The sequence below is a fragment of the Lepidochelys kempii genome, chromosome 1 (genome assembly GCF_965140265.1).
Source record: "Lepidochelys kempii isolate rLepKem1 chromosome 1, rLepKem1.hap2, whole genome shotgun sequence".
Taxonomy (NCBI): Eukaryota; Metazoa; Chordata; order Testudines; family Cheloniidae; genus Lepidochelys; species Lepidochelys kempii.
The window spans coordinates 99,168,877-99,191,558 of NC_133256.1; the positions used below are offsets into that span (position 1 = coordinate 99,168,877).

Here is a 22,682-nt window from a genome sequence, read left to right on the forward strand (position 1 = left end):
CAAGCTTATGTTTGGTGTATGAAAAATGTTACCTAAATGATTGGATTTTTTTCTCAAATACTCTCAATTTAAAAAACACCAAAACATTCAATAGTATTTTTTTTTACATATGTCTGTGTAGTTACAATAGAATGAAAGGGAAATGGGTCTTCCTCTCCCCCCGCCCCCGAAGAGTAAAATTTATACACTTTAATAACAAGATGTTCTCAGTAGGGAGCAGGAGTCTATCATTGGCTCTTACTGCAGGCAACACGAAATGAAAATCTGAAAGGAAAAACTACAGCACAGAGAGGAAGAACTGACTTTGAGATGCAGAGGGAGAATACAAGTATTTAGACCGTATCTGTAGCTATAAAGCCAGTAATAAAAGGCTCTCTCCTTTATATTTTCCTTTTTTATTTCATTTTTTTTTTACAGTGGAATACAATACAAACATTACAACCTGGCTGACTCCTGCAGAGATGCCAGGCACTAGCATGGTGTCCAAAAAATTAGCTTTATACATATGCTGAATTAAAGATTGGCAGCAGTAGCAGCAGCACAAATCCCATATTGACAGCAGTTTTCAAGTCCCGTATTGGCAGTCTTCTCAACATGAAAGAAGAGAGGAAATACAAAGGGCAAAAAGCCCAAGAGACTCTATCGAATAGCAGCAAGTGCAGCTTACAAAATATATGTATGAAAAATCCCCAAACTACTTAAAATAAGAGGGTAAATTTTTATCTGCAGCTAGCCCAATTTAGGTAAAGAGTTCAAAGGGTCCATTCCCTATTTCTGGAGAAAAGCCCTTTTCTCAATTGCTCTTAGTGATCCAAATTTAGCTCTGGTATTAGTGGTTGTAAGTACACTGTCTTGAGTGAGATTGCACACACTTATGCACCAGGAATGAAGCGGACCCAGAGGGCCAGATTATCCTTTCAGTTACATCAGTGTAAATCATGAGTAACTCTATTGAAGTCATTGGGGTTACACCATTGTAACACTGATGTAAGTATAACAGCATCAGGCCACATTGATTCAATTACTCCTTTTAATAAAATGTATATTGGTCTGGTTGTCCATGGAAAGCCTTTTTTTGTATTGAGGTGACTTGGGCCCATTACACACTAATCTAAAATTCTATTTTTTTGTTTTGTTTTTCCAAGTTATTTCCAGTTATTTTTGAAGAAAGTTTTGGAGCAGGCAACAGTTTTGTTTATATACACGTATGTATGGCAACAATTTCTCCTGCATATGTACATTCTGGACTAATACTTAGCTCCTTTCACCAGTCTGCCTAGGTTATTAATTCTAAACAGCATTGCTCCAGTTTACTTCCTGAGAAGTTATTGAAGTTTGCAATTTATCATTACTGGCATATATTTTTGCCTAGATTCAGCTGCTGCCTACACTTTAGTAATCATGTGTTCAATATGAAAACAGGTGTTGCCCCTTTTTGCCCAAAGAAAGGTGTCAATATTCAGAGCCTTGTTGGGCTGTTTCCATTAGGAGGAAAAATTGATGATAATTAGGTATTTCTTTGATGCAAGCTGTGATGGGGTCCACTCACTGCAAGCAGCGCCTCCTGCTGGCCCTCACAGGGATTAACTCTGCCTCAGTCCAGGAACCACAGCATTCTTTTCATGACTCAGCCCTCTGGTCGGGTCACCATCTCTATTTCCCCCTTCAAGGGTTCATCAAAGTCTAATATTTAAGCCACTTCCTCAATGGCAAATGCGGGAGCGGGGACCTGGACCTGCCCATTATTCTGGGTCCTGACTCAGAGACCCTGTAGATAACCACCTCCTGATGCATCTCTTTAACATCCCTCAATTCCCTTGCTTCAGTTCCTTAAGCCACTTTTCCACACCCCAGCATCTTCTTCACCCTTACCTCAAGGCTTTCAGCCGGTAAGTCCCAGCAGCCAGCCAGGAGCTCCCTCTTGCTCCCCCAGTCCCTGCCAGCAACTGCTCTGTGCAAGGTGCTACTCTTCCTGCAGCCTACTAGGAATGCAATCCTCGCTCCTTGGGCTCCCTGCAGCAACTGACCCTGCTCTGCCCTGCAGCTCCTTTCGTTCTAGCCCACTAGGTCCTGACTGGCTGCTCCGTGCAGCCTCCCTCCAATTGGCTGCTACCTGTGCAGCCTCCCTAGTCTGCTAGGAGGACTCACCTTCCCTTCTCCTTTCTGGGTTGGGGTGTGGCAGGCCCCCTAGGCCTCCATTACCCCTTCCTCTTGGGTTTGGGTTAAACACTCCATCACACAAGCCTTCAGAGATTGAACACAAAGTCCTGCTTCCCTGAACACACAATAGGATGCAGTTTACTTGCTCACAGTTCCTGGCCTGCTTTTTGAGCCAGCACCCTGCCCAGAAGAAGCTCTCTTTCTTGGTTTCCTCTCAGGGCCATGCTACCAGTGCTTCTCGGCTTTCTAGTGGCTTTTCAGGCTCCTTTCTGCTGACTTTCTGGCAATCAGTCCCAGGGAAATGCCACTTATTTTCTTAGTAAGTTCTTGCTCAGGCCTTCCATGTGATCAGTGCTTTGGATGGTGGCTTCTGTTTGTTATTGGACACCATAAAGGAGCTTAATTTCTTCTTCCATGTCCTCGCCCCTTCACCAACTTCAATGAAATCTGCCTGCCCATAGATCAGCACTCTCCATCATGACAGTGGGTATTCTAGCATAGATACCTGAGTTTGAACAAAGACATGGTGGCGGTGGGGGAAAGGGATGGGAGCAGACTTCAAACTAGTCACTTCAGACTTGGCCCTAATACAGGGCTGTATCAACGGGTGATTCACAAGATGCCACAATGCAGGAATACAGAGGGTGAGCATGTGTCACGGTTCCTCCCCCACTCTGAACTCTAGGGTACAGATGTGGGGACCTGCATGAAAAACCTCCTAAGCTTATCTTTACCAGCTTAGGTCAAAACTTCCCCAAGGTACAAAATATTACCCCCCGTTATCCTTGGACTGGCCGCTACCACCACCAAACTAATACTGGTTACTGGGGAAGAGCTGTTTGGACGCGTCCTTCCCCCCAAAATACTTCCCAAAACCTTGCACCCCACTTCCTGGACAAGGTTTGGTAAAAAGCCTCACCAATTTGCCTAGGTGACTACAGACCCAGACCCTTGGATCTTAAGAACAATGAACAATCCTCCCAACACTTGCACCCCCCCTTTCCTGGGAAATGTTGGATAAAAAGCCTCACCAATTTGCATAGGTGACCACAGACCCAAACCCTTGGATCTGAGAACAATGAAAAAGCATTCAGTGTTTTACAAGAAGACTTTTAATAAAAAATAGAAGTAAATAGAAATAAAGAAATCCCCCCTGTAAAATCAGGATGGTAGATATCTTACAGGGTAATTAGATTCAAAAACATAGAGAACTCCTCTAGGCAAAACCTTAAGTTACAAAAAAGATACACAGACAGAAATAGTTATTCTATTCAGCACAATTCTTTTCTCAGCCATTTAAAGAAATCATAATCTAACACATACCTAGCTAGATTATTTACTAAAAGTTCTAAGACTCCATTCCTGTTCTGTCCCCGGCCAAGACGACTACAGACAGACACAGACCCTTTGTTTCTCTCCCTCCTCCCAGCTTTTGAAAGTATCTTGTCTCCTCATTGGTCATTTTGGTCAGGTGCCAGCGAGGTTACCTTTAGCTTCTTAACCCTTTACAGGTGAGAGGAGCTTTCCCCTGGCCAGGAGGGATTTCAAAGGGGTTTACCCTTCCCTTTATATTTATGACACGCCCCCCAAATCTCAGCTAGGGTGAAACACTGGCTGGGATTTCTTCCTGGAGCTCTAGGAAAACAGAGTTAATAAGACACATGCATCTCTAAATATACTACCAAGTACATAAAGACTAACAATATTTTCCACATCTCAAGGACGATTTTAACCAGTTGATTCTGGGAAACTTTCACGGGAGAGTGCATCAGCCACTTTGTTAGAAGCTCCTGAGATGTGTTGGATGTCGAAATCAAAATCTTGGAGAGCTAAACTCCACCGAAGAAGTTTTTTGTTAGTTTCTTTGACGGTGTGAAGCCACTTTAGTGCAGCATGGTCGGTTTGCAGGTGGAAACGCCGTCCCCAAACATATGGGCGTAGCTTTTCCAGAGCGTAGACAATGGCATAACATTCTTTTTCAGTGACTGACCAGTTGCTTTCCCTCTCAGACAGTTTTTTGCTGAGAAACACTACAGGGTGGAATTCTTGATCAGGTCCTTTCTGCATTAAAACTGCTCCCACACCACGCTCGGATGCATCTGTGGTTACTAGGAACGGTTTGTCAAAGTCTGGGGCCCTTAGTACAGGGTCAGACATGAGTGTCGCTTTAAGCTTGTTAAAGGCCTTCTGACACTTTCCGGTCCACTGAACAGCATTTGGCTGTTTCTTTTTGGTTAGGTCTGTCAGTGGGGCAGCGATTTGGCTGTAGTGCGGTACAAATCGTCTGTAATAACCGGCCAAGCCTAAGAAGGATTGAACCTGTTTCTTTGACTTTGGGACAGGCCACTTTTGGATAGCATCCACTTTGGCCTGTAGGGGGCTGATAGTTCCTTGACCCACCTGGTGTCCAAGGTAAGTCACTCTGTTTAGGCCTATTTGACACTTCTTAGCCTTAACAGTTAGTCCTGCCTCCCTTATGCGCTCAAGGACTTTTTGTAGATGTTCCAGGTGGTCTGCCCAGGAATCCGAAAATATGGCCACATCGTCAAGGTAGGCGACTGCATATTCTCCTAATCCCGCTAGGAGACCATCTACAAGTCTTTGGAAAGTGGCGGGTGCATTTTGCAGCCCGAAAGGGAGTACATTAAATTCATACAGCCCGAGATGTGTGATGAAGGCTGACCTTTCCTTGGCAGATTCATCTAGTGGTACCTGCCAGTACCCCTTGGTTAAGTCCAAGGTAGAGATGAACTGGGCCCGTCCCAGTTTCTCTAATAGTTCATCAGTGCGTGGCATTGGATAGTTGTCTGGGCGAGTTACAGCATTTAGCTTACGGTAGTCCACGCAAAAACGTATTTCCCCATCTGGTTTGGGAACTAGAACCACTGGAGATGCCCATGCACTTTCAGAGGGGCGGATTACACCCATCTGTAACATATCCTGGATCTCCCGTTCTATAGCAGTTTTAGCTTGAGGAGACACCCGGTAAGGGTGGACCCTAATTGGGTGAGCATTACCTGTGTCAATGGAGTGGTATGCCCGTTCAGTCAGTCCTGGGGTGGCTGAGAACGTTGGCGCGTAGCTAGTGCACAGCTCCTGGATCTGCTGTCGCTGCATACGCCCAAGGGTCATGGAGAGGTTCACCTCTTCCACACCACCAGCACATTTCCCTTCGTAATAGACACCTTCAGGCCACTCAGCGTCGTCTCCTCCCTGGGCTGTAAACTGACAAACCTTTAATTCTCTGGAATAAAAGGGCTTTAGAGAATTAATATGATACACCTTAGGCTTTCGGTTGGAGGTGGGGAATGCTATGAGATAATTAACAGCTCCCAGGCGCTCCTGGACCATGAATGGCCCTTCCCACGATGCTTCCATTTTATGGGCCTGGAGCGCCTTTAAGACCATGACCTGGTCTCCTACTTTGAAGGAACGCTCTCTGGCATGTTTATCATACCAGGCTTTTTGCTCTTTTTGAGCATCCTGTAAGTTTTCTCTAGCAAGGGCTAAAGAGGTTCGGAGGGTGTTTTGTAGGTTGGTTACAAAGTCCAGAATGTTAGTTCCTGGAGAAGGTGTAAATCCCTCCCATTGCTGCTTCACCAACTGCAATGGCCCCTTAACCTCACGGCCATATACAAGTTCAAATGGGGAAAACCCTAAACTGGGATGTGGTACAGCTCTGTAGGCAAAGAGCAACTGCTGCAATACTAGGTCCCAATCATTGGAGTGCTCATTTACAAATTTACGTATCATGGCCCCCAAAGTTCCATTAAACTTCTCCACCATGCCATTTGTTTGATGATGGTAAGGAGTGGCAACCAAGTGATTTACCCCATGAGCTTCCCAAAGGTTTTTCATAGTTCCTGCCAGGAAATTAGTCCCTGCAACTGTGAGGATGTCGGAGGGCCAACCTACCCTGGCAAAAATGTCTGCTAGTGCCTGACACACACTTTTAGCCCTGGTGTTGCTTAGAGCTACTGCTTCCGGCCATCGGGTGGCAAAATCCATGAAAGTCAGTATGTACTGCTTTCCTCTGGGTGTCTTTTTCGGAAAAGGACCCAGAATATCCACAGCTACTCGCTGAAATGGAACTTCAATGATGGGGAGTGGCTGGAGAGGGGCTTTGACCTGGTCTTGGGGTTTTCCCACTCTTTGGCACACCTCACAATACTGGACATAGGTAGAAACATCCTTGCCCATTCCCTCCCAGTGGAATGACCCCCCCAAACGGTCTTTGGTCCTGTTCACCCCAGCATGGCCACTAGGGTGATCATGGGCTAAGCTCAAGAGCTTGGCCCGGTATTTAGTTGGAACTACCAACTGTCTCTGAGGATGCCAGTCTTCCTGGTGTCCCCCAGAAAGAGTTTCCTTGTATAAAAGTCCTCTTTCTACAACAAACCTGGATCGATTAGAAGAGCTGAGAGGCGGTGGGTTGCTCCGTGCCGCCGTCCACGCTCTCTGGAGGCTTTCATCTGCTTCCTGTTCGGTCTGGAACTGTTCCCTTGATGCTGGAGACATCAGTTCCTCATTGGATTGGGGACATAGGCTTGGTCCCTCTGGAAGCGATATAGGGGATGGAGCTGTTTCTGTTGACTGTGAACCGCTCTCCGCTGGTGCACTATGTTGGGATTCAGGCTCCGGCTGAGCCTCTTGTGTAGGGTTATCGGCTGCTGCCAGTTCAGGTTCGGTGGGGCCCTCTGGTGTTGAGGTTGCAAGTACTGGATTCAGTGCTGGCACAGGGTCTGGTGTTGGTTGTTTGGCTGGTTCCGGTTCTGGGACTGGTTCCGTCTGGGTCTCTGGGACTGGATCCACTACTGCTGTTGCAGACATTGGCCTGGGGTCCGGGTCCATCACCTCTGACCGGGCCCTGATAGAAGTTTCCGGAACAGAGCTAGGCCTCACGGCTTGTTTAGCCTGGCTGCGGGTGACCGTTCCCACCCTCTTGGCCTGCTTCACGTGATTGGCCAAGTCTTCCCCCAACAGCATGGGGATGGGATAATCATCATAGACTGCAAAAGTCCACATTCCTGACCAGCCCTTGTACTGGACAGGCAACTTGGCTGTAGGCAAATTGAAAGAGTTGGACTTGAAGGGTTGAATCGTCACTTGGATCTCTGGGTTGATTAAATTGGGGTCCACTAAGGAAGCATGGATAGCTGACACTTGTGCTCCGGTGTCCCTCCATGCGGTGACCTTCTTCCCGCCCACACTCACAGTTTCCCTCCGCTCCAAGGGTATCTGGGAGGTATCTGGGCCTGTGGACCTCTGGTGTGATTCCGGTGCAATGAACTGTAATCTGTTGGGGTTCTTGGGGCAGTTGGCCTTTACATGCCCCAGCTCGTTACATTTAAAACATCGTCCAGCTGACGGGTCACTGGGGCGAGGTGGGTTGCTGGAGAACGGGGTGGTGGGACGATAAGGGGTCTGGAGGGTTCTTTGGGAGGTAGGTGGGGCTTTGGGCGGCCCCCGGTAATAGGGTGTGGTCTGGGGTGGTCCCTTCTGGTCTCCGCTCCAACTGCGACCAGTTTTCTTCTTCTCTGCCACCTCCACCCATCTGGCTCCAATCTCTCCTGCCTCGATTACAGTTTTGGGTTTCCCATCTAGGATGTATCTTTCTATTTCCTCAGGAACACCCTCTAAGAATTGTTCCATTTGCATTAGGAAGGGCAAATTTACTGGAGATTCAACACTTGCTCCTGATATCCAGGCATCCCAATGTTTCACAATGTGGTAGGCATGTCGGGTAAATGACATGTCTGGTTTCCACCTTAGGGCTCGGAACCTCCGACGAGACTGCTCGGGTGTTATCCCCATTCTGACTCTCGCCTTGGATTTAAACAGTTCATACTTGTTCATATGTTCTTTAGGCATTTCAGCTGCCACCTCAGCTAAGGGTCCACTGAGCTGCGGCCTCAGCTCTACCATGTATTGGTCAGTAGAGATGTTGTACCCAAGGCAGGCCCTTTCGAAGTTTTCTAAGAAGGCCTCAGTATCATCACCTGCCTTGTAGGTGGGGAACTTTCTGGGATGGGAAGTGGTACCTGGAGAAGGATTGCTAGGGTTTGTTGGTATATTCTGCTGGGCCTTTATCCTCTCCATCTCCTCCACATGCTTCCTTGCCTCCATTTCCCTCTTGTGGGCAGCCTCCTGTACCTCCTTCTCCAGCCGCATGAGTTCTATCTGTCTTTCATGTTCCCTTTGTTTTTCCTCAGCCTGAAATTTGGCTAATTCCAGCTGTAGTCGAGCCGAGGATTTGGCCATTCTAACCTCTCTGTTTTTAACTAACTTTACACCCGAGGTTTAGAAATAAACAAACAAAACTTGGCTGTAAAATTTTGCTGTGCTGGAATAGAATACCTATTCTCTGATAGTGATTGTCAGCCTACAGAAAAAGACAATTCCCTTGTCTCTGCTCTGGGCCCAAATTAAAGCAAAAAACCTCCAACTACGTGGAAACCTGCTTACCCAGCCCAAAGAAAAAAAAATTTCTTTTCAAACCTGTGCTCCTTGTAAAACAAAAAAAAATCAAAATCCTAAAAAAAACCCTGCCACTTTTGTCTCCAGGCAAATGGGTAGAGCACACACCCCCTATTTACTTTTAGGAAGAAAAGAAAAAAAAAACCTCTGGGTTGGAAGACTGTGAATTTCCCTGCAGGAGTTAAGTACCCTGCCTCCAGGCAAAGAAAACCTGCAATTCACAAGATAATCCCCTTTTGTCTCTGCTTGGCCACAAAGCAGAGAGAAACCAAGCTGCTTTCAGTTTCAAAGCTGCTTTCTGGACTTCCTAAAAATTCCTTTTTAAAATCTGTATTTCTAGTTCAAAAAATCTCAACTGGATCTCAAAATGATTTCAGGTTAATCCCACCACTGTGCCACCATGTCACGGTTCCTCCCCCACTCTGAACTCTAGGGTACAGATGTGGGGACCTGCATGAAAAACCTCCTAAACTTATCTTTACCAGCTTAGGTCAAAACTTCCCCAAGGTACAAAATATTACCCCCCGTTATCCTTGGACTGGCCGCTACCACCACCAAACTAATACTGGTTACTGGGGAAGAGCTGTTTGGACGCGTCCTTCCCCCCAAAATACTTCCCAAAACCTTGCACCCCACTTCCTGGACAAGGTTTGGTAAAAAGCCTCACCAATTTGCCTAGGTGACTACAGACCCAGACCCTTGGATCTTAAGAACAATGAACAATCCTCCCAACACTTGCACCCCCCCTTTCCTGGGAAATGTTGGATAAAAAGCCTCACCAATTTGCATAGGTGACCACAGACCCAAACCCTTGGATCTGAGAACAATGAAAAAGCATTCAGTGTTTTACAAGAAGACTTTTAATAAAAAATAGAAGTAAATAGAAATAAAGAAATCCCCCCTGTAAAATCAGGATGGTAGATATCTTACAGGGTAATTAGATTCAAAAACATAGAGAACTCCTCTAGGCAAAACCTTAAGTTACAAAAAAGATACACAGACAGAAATAGTTATTCTATTCAGCACAATTCTTTTCTCAGCCATTTAAAGAAATCATAATCTAACACATACCTAGCTAGATTACTTACTAAAAGTTCTAAGACTCCATTCCTGTTCTGTCCCCGGCCAAGACGACTACAGACAGACACAGACCCTTTGTTTCTCTCCCTCCTCCCAGCTTTTGAAAGTATCTTGTCTCCTCATTGGTCATTTTGGTCAGGTGCCAGCGAGGTTACCTTTAGCTTCTTAACCCTTTACAGGTGAGAGGAGCTTTCCCCTGGCCAGGAGGGATTTCAAAGGGGTTTACCCTTCCCTTTATATTTATGACAGCATGTTTGAACAACTGGCCTTTTCCTGTTCATAAAGTGTCTTTTGTTTTTGCAGGCATGAGTTCCTCATGCATCATCCTGTTATCACACTCCCTACTCGCTTGCTCACACTAAATTTGGAACTTCACCTCCACAAGCCTCCTCCTGTTTTCCCTCTTTCACCAGCACTGACAGCATTTTCTTCAGTCTCAAGAGCTCTCTCAAACTTCTCTTCAGTAACTTTGATTTAGGCTATCTTTGCAGAATTTTTCAGACTCTCACATCTCTCTCTTCAGCACACAAAAAAAGAAAAAGTGAGTTACTTGAGACTGGCTAATTCCTTATCTGGGAAAGATTTCCCTTTTGCTCCATGTATTGTTTTATATGGCTATGAACACCTGTTACATTAAGTCAAAGAATTTGACAGAAATAATCTCCTCAACCTACTGCGGCTACAAAAGATACATCAAGAGCACAGGGATTTTCTGGTTGGTGTCGTTTTCTTGTTTTTTTATTTCATGTTGCCAGCTTTCACAAAATGTTCATGACTCCCATGATTCTGGAGCATTTTTACTGCCTTCTTATGAGAAGTGCCTAGCAGCTCAGGGTTTCAGGCTGTGCAGGAACTGAGGCTGCAGTTTTGGCTTCAGTTACTAGATACCTGCGGTGGCAGACTGAATTGTAAATTTTTGGCGGCCTCTCAGCCTGCCACCACCAAAACTGCTGCAGAGCTTGCTTCCTTTCTGTTTGGAGTCTACTCTCCTGTTCGCCCAGCCTCTAAAGAGCAGGGAAGCAGCAGCCCATGGAGCAGGCAGGTGGAGCAGGCAGGAGCTGGCCTAGGGCAGGCAGGCAGAGTCAGGTTTAACCACCCTCTTCATTTCCTGGTTAGTGCTGCACTTGGAAGGAGCATAGGTGACTCGGAAAATGGACGAAAGAAGAGTCTCCATGGCCCATTGCCCCTTACTAACTGAACTCTCCCTGCTCCTCCATTGCTGCTGGGATCCAGAGAGCCAGGACAGTGGGCCAAGGGAGCTGGATAGAGGGCAGGAACAGTACAGTGGGGCCAGAGATGGATAGGGACAATATGGCAAAGCAGGCACAAAGACAAGCATGGTCAAGGTGGAGGGAGCTAAGCAGGGATAGTGTCTGGGACACTGTGGGAGAATAGGGGAAGGAGTTGGTGAACAGGAAGTGTTGTTGGGGAAATATCTAACGTCCTTTCTATGAGTCAAAGGTTAAAGGCAGGAGAGAAGTGGGTTACAAATACACATGCCTTCTGAGAGCTCAAAAATCAGAAAACACATCAAAATAAATAGGATTTAAAAAAAGAAACCTCATGATTTTTAATGTAATTTCATGATTTTTTTTACTGTCTGTCTCTTGATTTTTGAATTTTTGTGGTTAGCAATACTATTTCTTTAAAGTGTAGCTATTTTCAAGCATAACTGCACTTTAAAATTTTGTGAGCACCTATCAGATAAAAGACTAATGTAAAAGATCAGTAGTAAAATCCCTTACTCAGATAGCAGTCCCAAGAGTTGTTCTTCAAGCTTTGCAGACGATGAGCTGCATAAATCTAAATTCCATTTAGCATTGTGTAGCACTACAAATCCTCTTTCTTCTGAAGCTGATAAATTAGTGCTATGTTACTCATTAACCACAGTGCCATAGAGTGAGTAAGGGAAGAGAGTGGCCTGAAGTAGAGCTCTGTATAAGCTCAAAAGCTTATCTCTCTCACCAACATAAGTTGGTCCGATAAAATATATTACTTCAACCACCTTGTCTCTCAACTACACAACAAGACATTATTTCAACATTATGGAAAAACAGGGTCATTAGAATCTGCCCTGATCTGCCTCAGACTTTCTCGCTCTCAATACCAGAACATGGAGAAGTAGATGAATAGATGCTATGTCACCTCTTTCCTTTAGGGTGTGAGGATTATGTTGGATGCACCTGAGTCCCTTCTATTTGCCCTAATGGTATAGAGTTCCTCATTCCAGTACTTGTTCTGAAGATTCTTTAGCACATGTCGGGTAGTGAAAGTAAATTATATTTCTCTGGATTTTTCACAGCTCTGTTTTTGTTCGGTTTTTAAACCTTTGACCCCAAAAGGATATTAAAATATCTCACTAAGAAAAGGAGTTCTTGTGGCACCTTAGAGACTAGCAAATTTATTTGAGCATAAGCTTTCGTGAGCTACATATATATATATTTGAGCATAAGCTCACGAAAGCTTATGCTCAAATAAATTTGTTAGTCTCTAAGGTGCCACAAGTACTCCTTTTCTTTTGCGGATACAGACTAACACAGCTGCTACTCTGAAAAATATCTCACTGTGTTCCAAACCTGAATCTTGATTGTATCACAAGATAAATTCTTTCTTGACACTTCAGAGATGACCACTTATTAGGTCAGCCAGTCCATCTCCCTGCCAGTACAGGACTGTACATTATACACATTATTTTATCCAGTTTAGTTTTAAATGCACCATGCAATCAGCTTCAACCATTTCTCTTAGCAGACTATTGTACAGACCAATCAGTCTTACTTTTAGGATTTTTTTTCCTGCTATTCATCCAAAATGTTCACATTCTTGAATGTATCCCATTATATTACTTATACCCTCTTTCTACTATGCCAAATAATTCCTCCCCCTTAGTGTTTGTTCAGATATTAGTACATCTTTATCATGACTTCTGAGTCATAGTTTAGCCAAGATATACATATTTAACTCTTTTAATCTTTCCTCTTTACATCTATCCTTCCAACTCATCTTTCTTGCTCTTTTATGAACTCCTTCTAATCTATCAATCTCTTTCTGTTAATGAGGTGCCTAGAATTCGGGAGAGGGGGAAATTACTGCAGGTGCTATTGCACCAAAACTGTATAGAGAAAGGGAGATGTTTACCTCTCCATTATGTGTCATGATGCCTCCTCACTGGGTTTTTTTGCTACCATGTCACATTGTAAATTCTTATCTAATTTGACACCCGTGTCAGCCCTAAGTCCTTTTTTGCATTATTGCTTTGCTGGCTTATCTTCCTCATTGGTTATCTGTGGTTTTGGATTTTGTTTCTAATCTCTGAGTTCCTTTGTATTATTTCTCATTCTTTACTGGTATTTACAGTTCCATCATATTTTAATGTAATTTGTGAGTTTCAGTAACATGCTGTTTACTTCCTCTTCCAGATCAATTAGTGAAGATGTAAATAAGAACAAACATAGATGCCTACTGGAACACAATAGGCACTTCTCTCACTATTTTGCCGTTTATAAGTGTTTTGTCATTTATTTTTGTTTATGGTCCACGTGACAGTTTTGCTATCCAAGACAACTTCAAGTCCTGTTTTCCCCTTCAAAATTAATTTTAATTAAAACAGAGATCTGGAATCAAATAAACAAGGAAGTCTTGAAGGCTTAAAATTTCTTACAGCGTGCAATTGCTAAAATTGTCATTCCAACCACATACCCATTTTTCTATCCTAATTCCATTTTGCAATAGCTTGATATTGTAAGAATATATGATTACTATTCTATAAATTGGGAGTGCTGATTGTCAACTCCAGTGTCCTGTCAATCTTTTCATCTCAGATCAGTGCCTGAGGGCTTGGGAGTGGAAGGGGTTCACACTGCAGATACCAAGTCTGATTCTGTAACCTTTTTACTCAGTAGATCTGGTCCTTCTGTGTATTCAAAAGCAGATCTGTTCTCCAGAATGACAAAAATAATTTTTATTACTTTTTACTCCTGTTAGCCCTGCAGTACGAGTTCACCTCTGAGTGAGAGAGAGAGCTGGATTCTGTTACGGCTCATCCATCATCAATCGAATTTTTAACTAATTTTCAGTAATATGGCCAAATTCTGCTTCTGGTTACACCTGCTGCACAATCCGATGAGGTGAGCTGTAGCTCACGAAAGCTTATGCTCAAATAAATTTGTTACTTTCTAAGGTGCCACAAGTACTCCTTTTTTTTTTTTTAACAACCCTATAAGAGATCATGGATTTGCCCATGCATAACCAACGTCAGAATTTGAAGAGAATTTGAACTTGGTCTGTGGTATCTATATTACTGGTGATGCCAGTAATTCAAACCAGAAAGAACATAGCTTGTGTTTGCTGGAATCCCAGGTTTGCAGTGCTGGCAGTTAGAAGAAAATTTTCTTTCTTGTAAATGGAGAAAATTTGATCTGGAAGTCATTGAATAACAATAATCATGAAGCCTCACAGTGCAGTCTGTACAGAGTGTCTCTTCAGAGTAATGACAGGTTTCAGAGTAGCAGCCGTGTTAGTCTGTATTCGCAAAAAGAAAAGGAGTACTTGTGGCACCTTAGTTAGAAATTTGTTCGTCTCTAAGGTGCCACAAGTACTCCTTTTCTTTTTTCAGAGTAAGTTTATTCAGGAATTTTATTGATTTTGTTTGTTTTGACTTATTTAAAATGCATCCATTCAGAGCTTTGGAAGTATTTAAAATAAGTTTAAATAAATAAATAGTTCTTAATCAGTAAGCAGTAGAGCATGAAATATCCTTCGTATGTTCAGCTCATCAAAAATATTAGTCTAACATGATATTCAGCTTTATTCTGAAGATCCACTATTGTTAGCATAATTTTCTTATGATGATAAATGTTGAGATTCTCCACAGTAAGAAAGGATTTTGGATTCTGTATGTGGTGGGAGCTACTAGCTAGGAAGATACTTGGTGCACAAGACATTTTACTACCGTGATGCGGTGGAGAACATTTTGGCCACAAATATTGGGGCATACTCTTATTTGTTCAATAAGTGCCATGGGGTCTTTGAAACCATGCTGTGGAAATGGAACTTCACCACTAGGGTTTGTTCAAATGATTACATATACAGAAGAGTCCATGGAACACAATATATCTTCCTTGGAAGAAGGAAGGGCTGAATCAAGTCTGCTAGGATTAGAACCTGTAGATGCAGAATCTCTAGGTAATCAGGTAAATAGAAGTCTCAAGTAAGGTTTGTCTAAACGGCACCACATTCCAGACTATCCAGGGAGGTGGGAAACTGTAGTGTGGTCTAACATATTGTGCTCTAACAGCTCCATGTAAACCCTTGCTGGTGAAAACTAAAAGATATCTGGTTCATGTTGATGTAGTCCCGTTTCAAACAGGACTATGTTAACATGAAGTAACTACCTTTTAATTTGCACCATCAGGTTCTACATGGGGCAGTTAGAGTGCAATACATTAGAGCACTCTACGATTCACGCCCCCATAGCAGCACCATGTAGACAAGTCACAAGATACTTAGTTGACAGAAATTGCCTGTCTCTAATGCAAAGGCTCCATTGCTAAGGGCTGCAGTTGTTCAGTCCTTCTGAAAATCAAACCACTTTTATTTAGGTGCCTAAACATGGATTTAGGAGCCTCAATTTAAGCAACAAGGCTTGAAAATGTTGTCCATAATTACTTCCTAACTGGATATATTTTTCTTCCTTATTTTCTCATTAAAGACAGATTTTGAAAGACATTTCAGTAGCTCAGCTATTTTCAACTCATTGCTGAATTTGCTTCTTAATAGTAGGCATAGACGTATTACCATGAAATCTGAACATGACATTAGCCAATATCGTGAGTAAAATAATTAACACATCATGCAAATTAGAGCTAATTTGTGTATGCTTATTAGTTAAGATAAATATCACAATTCAGCTGAAAATAAGTATTACATCATTCTAGATCATTATATCTATAAGCCTCATTCTCCACTGTCTTGCACCTTGTATAGTAATTTACACCTGTGCACAGTGAGTGCAAAGTGGGTGTGAAATGCTGTCAAATCAGAATAGTAGAATTTAAACCGACTTTGCACAAGTGTAAATGAGAAATAAGGTGCAAGGCAGTGGTGATTCAGTGGATATATTTTTACACTACAATTTTAACTGCAGAATCTGATCCTCAGAATTCTGGCACATATTGCACAGACCTTTATATCTTCTTCATCTAAAAGTGATATTCATTTTTATATATTTTAAAACACATAGCTAAAAAAAAACTATAGTCCTGCACGTATCATGTAAACCTGGGTTGCACATGAATAGAGAAGAGGAATTTATACTGCACTATCCAGCTACGTGCTATATTGGACTGAGAACATTTCTATGAAAGTTAAATATGACCCACCAAGTATAACAGAATCTAAATTTAGAAGGAAAAACAAAAGAAAAGTAAAAGATATAAGGAAAGGAGGTGATACTGAGGGTCATTACTTTATTATGACCCTCATATCTAGGTTTGAGAGCCCAAGGTCCAGTCCAAGTCGCAATGTCTCAAGCTAGTGTGAGCCCCACTACCACAAGTCTATTAGTCCAGGCTAGAAGGCTCACTCCCAGATGCAGTGCAGATATACAGAACTAAAATCCCATGCTGTCATACTTTATTAGTTGAGTTTAGTCTCCAATAAGTCACTCTTTCTTATGGGCCAGTTGAATTTTCTGTTGTTTTTTTTTAATTTATTTTTTGCTTAAATATTTTCCAACTCTGACAGAATGACATTTTAAAAATGAGCCCCTTTTAAATTTCCCCTCAAATTATAATGTTTTTCAGACTCCTCTAGTTAAAGAATCACAACCCCTAAAAGCACCCATGCACATTCATTCCCATAACATCTCACACTTAGGCCCCTCTTAAAATGTATACATAAGAACTGTTACTTTCCCTTTCTACATGGAAAAGCTGAGCTAACTGACAGGTTCGGCTAGCTGCTTCTACCCTTCAGTGCTGCTAGACTGGCTCCCTGGGAAACAGCCTGGGCACTAAGGAGTACGGGGGCAGGGAACTGGAGGATTGTTGAGGACAAAGGGGTCTTTGAGACCGTATGGAGGGCCTGGGGGGAGCACGCAGGGATCAGGAGGAAGGAAAAGCAAAGTTCAGTGCTGCTGCCTTGGCTCCTTGGGGCACCATGCAGCAGCCCTGTTGAGAGCCAAGAGAAGTGAGGGCCGTGTATCAAGGGAAGCCTGGGTTTTCAGGACTCACGTAGGGTGAGTGGAGCGTTGGAGAGGCAGGGCCATTGAATGGGGGTGTAGAGGGGATCTGAGGAAATAGTTGCATGCTGGGGTGAGAGGTCTGGTGTGGAAGACCCCAGAGCTCCTTCTTGAGCCTTCAGTGGGGAACAGTCCTCGCCCTCTGCACCCAGCATCAGCACTTGAAGCACTTCTTCAGCACTGATGCCTTGAATCCCTCTTGCACTGAGACAGCAGTATCAGCGGAGCTGAGTTTTTGGGTACAGAGCCATAGGATCATCAAAGTCTCCTTATGATGCTATAACCCCAGGTGTGTCAGAAAGTGGAGGCTGAAGGAGCCCATCAATTGCTGGTGGCTTGACACATTGGGACAGAGCCCACTTGCCACTCCCACTACACAATCCTGATGATATCAACCCAGATCTCACCCGCACACATCCCTGCTCACTCCCCTGCTCCTGGAGTTTAACCAGCCCGGTTGGAGTTTAACACTGTGTGGGGGAGGTGGATGAGAAGGGATGGGGTGCAGCAAAGGAGAGAGAGCGGGAATGTAGGAGGGCAGCTGCATCCATCCATGCCCCTCATTAATGTCCCTCTCCCACCCTGGTCCATGGAGATCTTCACTTTCTCCACTTTTAGTCCTGGTATGACAGACCTGCTCAGATAAAGTAGTCTGTGCACTCCACCAGGAGGGGCATGAACAGTGTATTCATAGATATGCTCCTCTCTTGACTTGACCCTTATCCCCAAGGAAACCTGACATGCTGGCAGATAGGGAGCCCTCATACAGCTATACGCCATTGCATACGGGGTGCTGGCCACCTGCATTGGTTTCCCAAAGTCAGCCCCCCACTCTATGCAGTAGAACCACACTCCATGCCCCTGGAGTAGGGGGAAAGGTTTCCTCTTGAAACAGAGACTGCCACTGGACACTTTCCAACCAGAGTGCTATAAGCTGCTGGTTATGGTAAGTTCACATTCTCTTTTTGGGGACGGGATGTTTTACTTTTTTACAGTAGACAATGAGGTGAGGTTTGACCAGAAGAAAATACTAGCCATAGTTTGTTTACGTGGGAGGTCAATGGTATGTCTGTATGTGGGTTTTTATGTACATACATAATTTTTACTGAGGGTGAATATGGACTGAGGAAGAAGTATACAAGCTGGGTCTTCATTCTGGCTATGACTGGCACTTCATTTTGCCTCATTGTTTCCTGGTAGTTACCATGGTTTGTCAGACATTTTTGCTGTAGGATGATGAGGGAGAAGAAAACTCTGGCAAACACAATCACTAGCATATAATTTTCCTGTATGAAGAAGGGATAACAATGGAGTGTTGTGAAATAAGTTGGCTCTTTACATAACATTTAAATATTAATACATTAAATATTTAACATCAGTGTTAGTATCTCATTTGCAGTAATTATATTTTGCTCTCCTTTTATGGCTGCTGCTACATCTTCAACTCCAGAAAATACCAACAAACTTTGTAAATATACCCTCCTCCCCAGTGTGCGCACACACACACACAGCCACTAGAAACAACATCATACACTCTAGTGGTAGATGTGAGTAGATTTTTCCCATGGAAGTCTGCCTTGCCTTGCAGTGACTCCATTATTTAGTAAGTCACACAATACCATGATTGCTGTTGTTTTTCAAACCCGTTTATACTTTTTTTGGTGACAAACATAATTGCAGAAATGAGAAATCAGACTGCAAACGGTCCAAATTTAAATATAATCACCCCCACACTAGACCATAAGAGTGGCAGATGGACAAAGGAAGAAAGTGTACATAGTCATATTTTCTCCCATTATAATATAGACCCTTCAAACTTCAGCCAGGAACTTACCATCTGCAAATTTGAGTCTTTCCATTTCTACTGAGGCACTGATTCAAAATTCATGATTTTTTAAGTTTGAGTTCAAGTATTAAATTGATTGTTTTATATTTTAAAGGCACTGTATCTCATGCTACTCCTTACACCCAGGGAAAACGACTTGAAAAACTCCATACAACTGCTAGTTATCTTCCTTCACATCTCTCTTTAAGACTCACTTCTGCTGTGATACCTACAGAACCTGCCAGCTGATCACAGCTAGGCGGGGGTAAGCTAATATTACTGCTACTTACTTGCTTATGATACCTATGGATTGTGCACACAACTAGTCTTTCTAAAACATTCTCTTCTACTTGTTCCCTCCACTTGTTTCTGTCACTCTTTAGGGAAGGACTGTCTGTCTTTTATTATATATGTCTATACAGTGCTTAGAGCCTCTATAGGACCGGTGCTACTATAATACAAATAATAACAGTGATAGCAAGTTAGTCCTAATTTTGTTCTTGTGATTAAATTAAGAATTTCTGTGCTGCTCCAGTGTGTAATTTATTTCTAAGGGCCAGATCCTCAGTTCATGTAAATTGCTGTAGCTCCGTTGTATGCTGATTTATGTCAGCTGGCCCTTAATCTTTCAATATTTCCCACTTAGAATATAATCACAAAACAAAAGCCGTGTTCGTTAAATAACCTATTCTGAAAGGCTGCATTTCACATGGTCCTTTACCACCATTGTGTCTAGGAACTCTGACCCTAAATTTTAAATTTAATAACCAGCCTATTAGTAACCTAAACCTTACCTTAGCGTGGAGCACCTTCATGAGTGCAGGCTTATCTTTGACCTGGGATGTAGTTCAATCTGGCAAATCTTTTTCAAGGCACATAAGTGCTGCAGCACTAAGTATGTTTGTCAGATTTCTACTGAATCAGGATTGGTCGCTGCAGGGGATAAGATAGAAAAAGAGATGCTTCTTTTGTGTGTTGTAAACATAAGCTCCATAAACAAAATAAAGCAATAAGCGTAGTAATTATTTAAAAATATTTTACAATATTTCTGCTCAGTACAGCTATGAAAAGTCTAAAAGAAGCAAAATAAAAACAATTTTCAGTGAAGAAATTGAAGTTCAGAAGTCACCAATAATGGTAAAAAGATCCTAGAAGCCAGTTTAATACCTTGCTCTTCTGTTAAGGAATACTTTCTGCACTAGACTAGTGGAATAGTAGGACTTTTACCTGGCTCTTGTATATGGCATACAGATTTCACTTGGAAGCGTAATTTTTACAAACTGTTTAGTGTTCATGTGTCACTACCACTGTTGTGCCAGATTGCACCTGGCATCGATATAAACAAAGCTTTGGCAAGAATTCTTTCCTTTGGGATGGAGACATCTGATATTCAAGCTAAAAACATGTCAGTGTTTCAAGACACTCCAAATAGCCTGATTTACCAGTATAGTAAATTAACCCGCCTGGTGGAGTGTTAAATGCTTTATTAACGTCAACTGGAGGCGAGGGGGGAAATGGCAAAAACAAACAAAAACACTTCAATAACTTGTTTGTCTAGTATTGGTGAAAGAAATATAGCTAAAGCATGTGAAGATTATGAGATGCTTGGGAGTCAAGAAGGCAGAAGAGAAAAATGGAAACAAGACATTTCTAATACTTTGTTTGCATTCTTTCCATAGAATATACGGTGCCAGAGACCAAAAAGTAGAACTGGCAGGTACTGAATAAAACAAGTTCTATATAAAATGGAAAGGAATCCCCTCAACAAAAATATCTGCCTGAAAGTTAAATTGGGTTAACTAACAAGCCCTGAAAATACTCAACACATCATTGTCTTTAAGAGGAAGGTTCACTAAAACCACTTAAATTCAAGTGGATTTCCTTTGATGGTGAAAGCCATCTCTAGATAAAGAAAATCTAGACAAAAAGGCGATAAACTACTCATATAACCTCCCGAGGCAAAATAGCTGAGCTGAGTATTTGACACACAGAATTCATAGATGGTAAGCTTTTTGAGGCAGGGTCTATCATTCATTATAGATTTAAACAGCACCTAGAAAGTAGGGCTCAAACGTTGTGGCTGTTTGGTGCTGTTGCCATTGTTGTTTAACATTTATATAACTATCACTAGAATAGGCACTTACAAACAAACTGGAGTGGAACAGGAGTGTGTATATGCTGTCTGAGAAAATACAGCATTTGTTCCTTGGAAAAAATTGCTCTTTGTGAATAAATGGACTAAAGCTGTGCCATTTTATTAATATACATTTATGTTCAAATCCTATTCTACAGTTTACTGTAAATAAAATAGACTACCATAATTTATTATTATTTCTGACCACTTGGAAATTGTTACAAAGCTTGTGTTTGAGTGGATGATAATTATTTTTTAGTTGGAAAGGTTGACTGATTTTTATTTGAACGGAGATGGAGGACTTAGCTTATATTCAGACAGAAATTACAGCTGGTCAATGGGAAATGAAAGCTGGCCAAGAAACTGCCAACACAGAATTGAAAGCTGTGAAACCTGGTCAAGAAGATATAAAGCCAAATAAGCAACATATGAAAGATGATCTTAAAGCATAGATCAAATCACTCAGATGGAAATGAGAATTATATTAAAAGAGGCTAGCTGAAGATCATGAAGAGACAAACAAGCAGTGAAATAAGAAAAAGAAGTTGACTGCAGTGACCAAGACCACTAATTTGAAAATAATAGACCTTAACATTTCCAAGAAATAAAAAAGAAAGAAATCTTTGACCATCCTGAAATTTTCTAACAGAGAACTATCCAAGAGGTCCTTCAGATATTCTATTCAAAGTGATTTGCCAGGTTCTTAGGTTATCAGAACGCTTTGGAAGTTAACAATTTGAACGAGGGATGGGAAAAGAAAGAGACTTTGCAAAAGGCACACATTTTACAAGGCTTTTCTATGCTGTAACACAGTGTCCTTGGATGTGAGAGCATTCTGCAGGGCTCAGAGAGGGGAGACCAGACTGTCCCGTCTCAAGTGCTGCAGAAACTTACTGCCTTTGAGGGGAGGTCTTCCTCCAAAGTTTGAGCCTAATGTAACATTGCATGCCAAATTAATGGGTGGGGGGTGGAAGAGGGTGAGGAGTTATCTGGTAACAAGTGGACTAGGTCTGATACTGTTGCAGATTTTATCCACAGAAAAAAAACTGAGTTCTCCAGACTTAGTGCAAGCCCTTGATAAAATGGTCTGAGGGCCAGTCATCAGGTTCAGTTGGTCAGAGTCCAGCTAAGAGCAAGGAGGAGGAGGAAAGAAGTTCACCTGAGCTATCAGAGAACCTGTACAGATTGATGTAGCTGACAGCATAACTACATACCAGAGCATCTACCTGGGATGGACTAGCAATGGGCCGATATATTGGTGCCCAACTGGAGGAGGACTACAAATTAAAATTGACAAATGGAGGCAGAGGAACTTTGTGAGACTGTGCAGCTTACTACAGAACTAGAATTATACAGCAGGACAGAGGTAAAAACAACCACTTCTGAGGAAAGTGGAAGGAAAATCTCCTGAATCTTATTAGTATAATTCTGAATCTAATACTCGTGATGAGAAAAGGGACTCTAATTAGATGCAGGAAATATCTGAGAAGTTTGGAAAAAATGTCACATGCAGTTTGCAAAATAAAATACAATATCAGTTCTGCAATAAAGGGCAATCCTGTCAAATGCTAGTACAGCAATACTGGTTGTCATAAAAGGAAAGCATGCTGATGCATTTAAGGAAAATCAGGACAGATCTTACAGGTGTCTATTGGCAACCCTTCCCCAAGTTCAAGGAACAAGTTAAAATCAAGTCAGAGGGGCAGATCTTTAGTTAGCTGGTATGGCTAGTCCTATAATTTTTGTTTAAATCTAGGTGATTAAAC

The 22,682-nt window shown here is 42.4% G+C and overlaps 1 protein-coding gene and 1 long non-coding RNA gene across 2 annotated transcripts in view; one reads left to right on the forward strand and one right to left on the reverse strand.

The window, feature by feature from the left end:
- CLYBL (citramalyl-CoA lyase) overlaps positions 1-22,682 on the forward strand; it is a 230,801-nt gene that overhangs the window by 167,216 nt on the left and 40,903 nt on the right. The gene's annotated exons all lie outside the window — the stretch shown is intronic.
- The window catches only part of LOC140913033 (uncharacterized), a 30,326-nt gene continuing 22,765 nt past the window's right edge, over positions 15,122-22,682 (reverse strand). Inside the window, exons 3-4 of the long non-coding RNA XR_012159447.1 lie at positions 19,577-19,715; positions 15,122-18,243 (exon numbers count right to left, since the gene is read on the reverse strand). This is a non-coding gene — a long non-coding RNA (uncharacterized lncRNA). The remainder of the gene's footprint in view (positions 18,244-19,576; positions 19,716-22,682) is intronic.